The sequence below is a fragment of the Ictalurus punctatus genome, chromosome 27 (assembly GCF_001660625.3).
Source record: "Ictalurus punctatus breed USDA103 chromosome 27, Coco_2.0, whole genome shotgun sequence".
Lineage (NCBI taxonomy): Eukaryota > Metazoa > Chordata > Actinopteri > Siluriformes > Ictaluridae > Ictalurus > Ictalurus punctatus.
This window is the reverse complement of record NC_030442.2, coordinates 14,897,483-14,905,495: the sequence shown is the minus strand read 5'-3', so window position 1 is coordinate 14,905,495 and position 8,013 is coordinate 14,897,483.

Below are 8,013 nucleotides of genomic sequence, written 5' to 3'. Positions count from 1 at the left end.
CCACATCCACTCAAATGTCGTATTTAGTACACAAGAACAGTATGTGTAACTATAGCACATGAAGAATGCTTGTGTAGTAGTCTTAATCCAGCATCTGGTTATCTCTACTCCAGCCAGCTTCCGTTCTCCTCTGCTCATCCTTTACACTACACCTCTCTCTCTCTCTCTCTCTCTCTGCTGCTGGATGTGCCGTAAATGGCGGTAATTGCGGCATTAAACCCGAGTTTATTATTTCTCTGCCCATGCAGGTGCGCCGATGATATGAGGCCCAGGTTGCATTTACATACAAATTGAAGGCTTTTTCCCCCCTCTTTCTTATTAATCAGACGGACAGCAGGAATCAAACAGCGCCACTCCATCAGCCTCTTAAATACATTTGGTGACATTTTTTACCCGGCATTAGCATGATAGGGCAAGCGGAGGATAATGTCCCAATGATTGCTTTTTCCATTGCGAGCACAAACGGTTTCATTTTTCCTGTCATCTCAAATAAGCGTTAAAGAGGCTTTGGGAGGCTCTCAGGCCGTATGCCTGAGGCTGCGCAGGGACCGCTGATGGCCATATTAAAGAACCATTAGCGTGCCGCCGTTTCGATCATCGCGCACAGGCCGTGCGCCTACGATCCGAGGCACCACGTGATGTTGGGAGAAGAAAAAATCACGTGGGCATGCACTCTGTCTCCCTATTTTTTTTTTCTCCTCAAACAAAATGCATTACAACGGTAATTTTGTGACTGTTAAGATAACTAGCGTTAACAAGCGCTTAATTAAAATGTACAATAAATGGCCGTCTGCGGCCTTATCAGTGCAGCAGAAGCGCACAGGGGTGGGGGGAGGTAAGGGAGTGATGGGGGGTGCAGAGCGCCGGCTGATCGTGAGCTCGTTTTGCAGATTAATTGCTTTTCTGTCTGGCAAAAGCAGCCGCTTCTGTCGCCAGATCCTAAATAACCAGATAGGGACTTTATCAATCAAGCTCCTCTGCCTTTCTGTTTTCTCTCTCTATACATCTTCCTCCCTCTCTCAGTCTGAGTTGGAGAAACTCTTATTCCACACCCTATATAGTGCACTTATAAAGGGATTAAGGAGACATTTGGGATTTGACCCCTTTTTCTCTTCAATTGCTCCCTATTGCACATGTGAAGCTGTTACTTTATACCCTCAATAGTGCACTTATATGGGTAGCAAGGAGTCACTGGGGATTCAGCCTCTCTCTGTAAATCGAGTATATAAAAATCTGAATATATCGTGTACAGTATATCACTGTGGCTTGGTAAATAGTATTTTTATACAATGACCGATCCTTGAATCTCAAACGATCATCAGCCAATCATATGGCAGCCGCACAGTACATAAAATCATGCAGATACAACTCAAGAGCTTCAGTTCATGTTCATATCAAATTAAAAAAAAAAAAAGGGGGGGGGTGTTCAAAATCTAAATTATATTAATTCTAAATTATGTTAATCTCTCTCTCTCTCTCTCTCTCTGTCTCTCTCTCTCTCTCTCTTTATATGCCAAAAGCCCCTCTCTCTCCAAATGCATGTATGTATGTATGTGTGTGTGTGTGTGTGTGTGTGTGCGTGTTTGTATACATATATATATATATATATATATATATATATATATATATATATATATATATATATATATATATATATATTGGTCATTTTTAGACAGTCTACTCTGGCATAGCATATTGGGTTTATTATTATTATTATTATTATTATTATTATTATTATTATTATTATTATTCAGCAAATTCATGAGTAACCTCTCTTAAACTGTCAGTTAATAACGTAACAAAAATACGTAAACCATGCATAATAAATCAGATTTGTCCATGGGTTGCCTAATTATTTCACCGGTGCTAACATTCATCTTACAGTACCAAAGGTGTTACCTTAATTTGCATTACCTTGTGGTGTGTGAACATGTGTAATTACACTATACTTGTTTATGGTAGCGAACAGGTCATAACTCTATTTATGTGTGTACAGGGTATGCGAAATCCCACATATAGTGAACACAGCAGGTTGTGTCGTTTGGAGCTTTGGTGAAATAAGGCCTATATTTGGGGTGATAAATGTTAACTGTGCTTATGGCTAAAACATGTGACATGCTGATCTGCTTTATGGACTTGGGCTTGGAGAGAGAGTGTGAAAGAGAGAGAGAGAGAGAGAGAGAGAGAGATTGAGAGAGAGAGGGGAGCGAGAGCAAGAGATCTGTGGATTGTTTGTTTTGAAAAGGAGGAAAAGAAAACACGCAAAAAAAACTTCCCAAGTCCACCCTCCCCATCATGCTTTATTACTCCTGTCTGTGTTTCCCCTTTTACCCAGCAATAATAAATCTCCTCGCCTGTCAGGTGGATGTGAATAGCCCCTATACAGGTTTACATGAGAGCAGGAGCATGTTATATGAGTGAGCGTGTGTGTATGTGTGTGTGTTTGTGTGTCTGACTTATATGCTGACCGTCATCATAAGGGTTTACATAAGTGCACCCAATCTATGTGTGTGTATATAACCTCCTAAACATGTTTGCTTAAGAGTGTGGGCGTTTGATTTCCGCTCTGTATTTGGCACGTGTAGGTCTGGGATACATCCTGTTTCTATATTAGTGTCTTTCAGTGTCTCTGCTTTGCTTTGCTAATTTTCTGGCACATTCAGACCAGGGTGTATGACTCATAAAACATAAAAACCCACGTCAGAAACCTTGCTAGCGTCTCTCGGTTAAGTCACTTGTAAGCTCATCTTATTTGGCTTGACTGGGTTAGATAAACATCGATTTGCCAGCTTGCTTTAAACAAACACAAGCCTACGTCGTCTCCCTAATGCTGTGCGACAGCCTAGCAGTGTCAAGTGTCTGTGTGCACCCATGCCGGACCACTGAAGAGTAATTGCCCATATGTCATAGCCAGAAAACTTAAGTGACAATATAACCTGAGACATCCAGGAAGTCTCCTGGGGGGTTTTGCGGGTACATTAAGCTCCTCCGAGCCGAGATGCGCCTGGCATGGGCTATGTGATAGCGACAGAGTGAGACCTTTAGGCCTGAATGCTATGAGGTGGTCTGGCTGTGTCATGAGGTCTCGTCTGCGGGGAAAAGAGAGAAGGAGAAGGAACAGGCTTTACTGCTGCTCTCGCTCCTGCACTTATCAGATCTAGTTTAGCGGGAGTGATTTATAAAGTGCCTGAATGATAAATGTTATTGTAAAGGAGCATGTGGTAGGGGAGGCATGGCTACTGTCAGTCAGATGTAAAGAGGGAGGGGCAAAGAGGGAGGGGAAGGAGGGGTAACAGAGGTGACGGACATGTGAGTGCTAATCAGTGGGAGTCGGTGTTCTGTGTAGGGCCTGTCATAAATCAAGGCATCGATGACCCCTTTTGCTTATGTTACCCCCCCCCCCCCCCCCCCACACACACACACACACACATACACACACACACACACACACACACAGACACACACACACACACACTATAACCTCTCTGGTAATTTGTAGCAAACTCAACTCATTCATTGCCTAAAATCAACCAAAATCTTCTAATTTCAAGAAAATTCAGTGCTTATAAGACTCCATAACACTTACATAACCCCTTCATGACAAATAACATAGCCCTACACAAACAGACCTATCTTTAAGAAATGCATTCGTCAAGTTGACATAACATTTTTGTTGACATACGCTTTTATTATGACGCTTCACAACAACTGACTGGGTATAACAGTTATAACGTGACATAGCTTGCCAAGCATGGCTTTAGTATGTAACGGAGTAAAACCCTACATGGCATGTTGTTATTAAAAAAACACCAAATACCAGGGCGCTGTGTTTCAGCCTAGTGAAAAGTGGAATCACTTTTACCAACCTGAAGCTGATTATTTTCCAATAACAGCACATCCGGAATTTATTTATACACATTTATTCCTTTTATCCCAGAGCAGTTTGCCAATGAATACACTTTGATTTAATAAAGACTGAGATTTTATCTGTCTAGAGTTACATTAACATTGTGGAACGTCCACAAACAAAGTTAGTTCCTTTTATCGCTTATGTCAGTCAGATGTCATGACGTCGTAACGTACGTCAGCACGGAAAATGTCTTCTGTTAACACAAATCTGTGTAATTTAACTTGGATATCATGGAAGATTTAGATAAAGGAGCCTCTATGACAGCTGAATCTGAAATCCGGAATAAGCGTTTATTAATATTCCTGTAGGTTTATGTCAGTCGTCATGAAGGCCTTATGTAGCCTTATGAACGGTGGATTAGTTATCTAATTTTTCCATATTTTCCTATCCATGTTGAAAAGTAAACACACTCGTTACAGGTTGGACCGCTTGAGGCTGACGTACATCTACCCGTAACCTGTGAGGTGTGGAGAGATCTCACACATTTTTCATTCTCACACACACACACACACTGGACTCACATCTGTCTTTTGTGGACTCTTGCGTGTATATCCGAGTGTGATTAGTGTTCTCACGCTTCAGGATAAAACCCCTTGGTGTGGCATCGACAGTAATTCAACCCAGAGTATATTTTCCATAAATAATTTCCTCTGTATTGATTCCCAATCTTGCAGTAAAAAAAGATGTTTGATCTCAGAGGAGATGAGCTGAGAACGTACGGGATGCTCGGTGTGCAGTGAAAGTCGGGACGAGAGATTCCATATCCTGCGAGCTCCCGTCTCGACATGTTTATTTATGACAGCTCGAATGCGGATTATACAGGCCTGCACATGTCATTAACTAGAAACGCCCTGGAGAAAAGACGCCCGAATGTATATAAATACTTACACTTTGCATTTTGAATATGCTTTGCATTAAACTGGGCGCATTTATATCTACAAGGGATTTAGTCTACACATCATAATCATCAAACCATCATCAGAAGCAATTATTTTATACACTGTGTATTTGAGATCTGCTTGATTTTGAACAAAAGTAATCTTTATGACAGATGACTCCAATTGGAATAAGCCTTTATTAATATTTATGTACTGTAATAGACTGCCGTCCCATCCAACATGGAGTCTCACCTCATGCTCAGCGTTCCCGGGATAGACTCCAGATCCAGTGCAACCAGACCAGGATAAAACGGCTATTGAAGAGGAAGGAATGAATATTTATGTAGGTTAATGTCAGCTGTCACAAAAGGGTTATGCATGTGTCATATAGCCAAACCTGACCTCGTGAACAAGCACAACGCAATAGTGAAGTATGATTACCTTCGCTTTCTGACAAACGGGGCCATAATTAAATGTATAAATGCACGCCACACCCCTGACCTTAAACTTTTAACTTTTCATATGAACTAGGTGGTGCAAATTATTACATATTTGAAAGTGTGAAACCAATGGTGAATGAACGCTCAATTGTCAGTACATCTCTGATAAACATAGCTACCTAATGTTAGCTATAACGATGTCTGATGTTAAGTCAGAAGTACATCGGTAGAATTTATCTTAAAGAACTCAAAACGTTCTCCGTTTACCTTGACAGAAAGCGAGGCCGCATCTTTCACGCTGGAAAAGACGTGACCAGAGCACCAGCCTGAAGATGCAAATGTGAGATAAAAAGGGTAAAGTGGGCGGGATTTCCTGGAGTGTCAGTTAATATCGGGAAAGTTACCTGATTGTCAGTCATTTCAGATTCATATGTTGATTCTCTCATCTTCTGCGCATCTACTGACAAGAAAACTGGTCTTTTTGTGTATTTTTTGAGTAGCAGCATATTGCAGTATTAAAATGCGGTGCTTAGCATGTCTGGAAAATTAATGAACACCTTCTGATCAATCAGCTTTGAGAATTGAAGTCAAAGTCAAATGCACTGTGTTATACCTAGTTACCAAATTGGATGGAATTTCAGTTTAGAGAGTTTCCAATTTGTTCCTTCTAAGGTGTTTGTTTTGAGTACTTTATTAAATGTATAAATTCTATCGAACGTTAGCGTGACTGCTACTCATTTCTGCCAACATTTCAGCTGATTTCACAGGCCAAACTTTTTTTTTGCTTGACATCATGTTGTGTGTATCCTCAGCTGTTTATCCTAAATAGCATGTCCATTTATCATTATTAGTGGCCTGCTATCATGTGTTGTAGATGAGTGTCACCTAAGCTGACACACTCGCTCCTCTTCTGTCAGTTGATGACAGGTGATTAGCGTCTGTTTAGGTACGTATAAATGTGCGTGTATATGTCGCGTATCTGTGTACATGCAAAAAGTTGGTGTTGACGCTCCTTGAAAGCCCGAAAAAAAGTCGGGTGACACAGTGTCTCCAAAGGAAAGTTGTTAATGTTTAAATTCCCCGCCACACCGGTAACCAGATCCTCTGAACCTATGTAAAGGAAAACGCACACGCGTTTTTCAATTACGTATCATACATGGCAAGTCATTCACACTTAGTCACACACAGCTAAAATAGATATAACATTTAAGAAAGAAACACATGTAAGCTCAGCCAATGTATTTTTGGATGGGCGTTTGTACCGACATGCTTCTCTTTCATATCTCACTGTCAAAGTCACTTCACGTACTCTAAAACATTCCCACAAAGCCTTCTGGGCTCCAAACCCTTTTAGACCTGGAAGGATTTCTGTGGCCTTCTCGTTTCGGCCAGGCTTCCTGAAATCTCCCAGTGTCCCCTGGGTAATATTGTTCTACATGTAATACAGTCCAGTCAATTTGCTGGCTAATTCTGGTTAAATGGCAGCCATAACTGACCTTGCAGCTTGGCATCACATGATGCACTCTTTCTTTGGCCTTGTCTAGTGTGTTCTAATAAGCTCTCCATGTGCCATGTGCTGACACCTCAAGTGTGCCTTTAAGTGGCTGTTCCTTTCTCATGCCATTCCTTTTTCCCACCAATTTCTATTAGTTTTATTGGTTTGCAATAAACACATGACGATGATCTGTGTCACGTTTCAAAGATGGATATGGAAGCAAGCGCAGATCTTCAAACGGTTTAATAAACAACCAAACAACAATACAAAGACACTAAGACAACTAGGCAAACTACTGTGGCTACGGCTAAACATAAACGATGAAAGAAAACATGGTACAGGGACATGGTTCTTAATCAGAAACGTGATACAGGTGCAGGTGGTCATGATGTAGCATGGTGCAGTGGCTGCTGGGAAATGAAGACCAGAGTTACCTCCTTGATATATGACAATCTATCTTAGAAATAATTTTAGCTTAGTATCTCTTTCATATTGCTCAGAAAGGATCAGTCGACTCTTCTGATACAAACGAGTGCACAATTTTGCATACTCCTACAAGTAAATACAGTTCATTACTAAAACAGAAAAGTTCAATACGGTAACATTTATAAAAAATTTCATTAATAAAAACATTTAAAAAAATGATGTCAGTTCAAATGTTTACGTCTGTCTTTATGACTATTCCTTAATATTTATAATAATTCCTTAACATTTCACTAACCTTCCCACTATTTATCTTTATGCATCAGTCGGACTGGTCAGCGTTGCAAATACAATGATAGCAAGTAAATTATTTTGGATATGCACAAATTCAATGAATATTTCTCTTTCTTGAAGTGTTTAAACAAATACAAGAATATCAAACCTATTTCTAGAGCAGGGGTGGCGGATCAGTTCACCATGAGGAGACAAAACAAACCTCCATATCACCGCAAAGAGCCACACAGCACATGTGTACAACAGTATCTCACAATAACTTACAAGCCGTACAACATACATAGTAGTTTTCATGGATATGACCTTTTGTTAAAGCTTAAGTAAAAGAACTGGTATATTATATATATATATATATATATATATATATACATAAGCAATAACGTGCAATGTTTTTCAGATGCTCCACAGCATTAAATGTATCTATAAACAGATAATAATAAAAAAAAAAAATGAAATTGCTGTGGTATAACAGGAATAAAACACTTCAGGACACACTCTGTTTTGAAATGAATCAATTTTGGGGTGATAATGATATTTTCCCATAACAGTATGCTTTATTCCTTGCTTAGTACT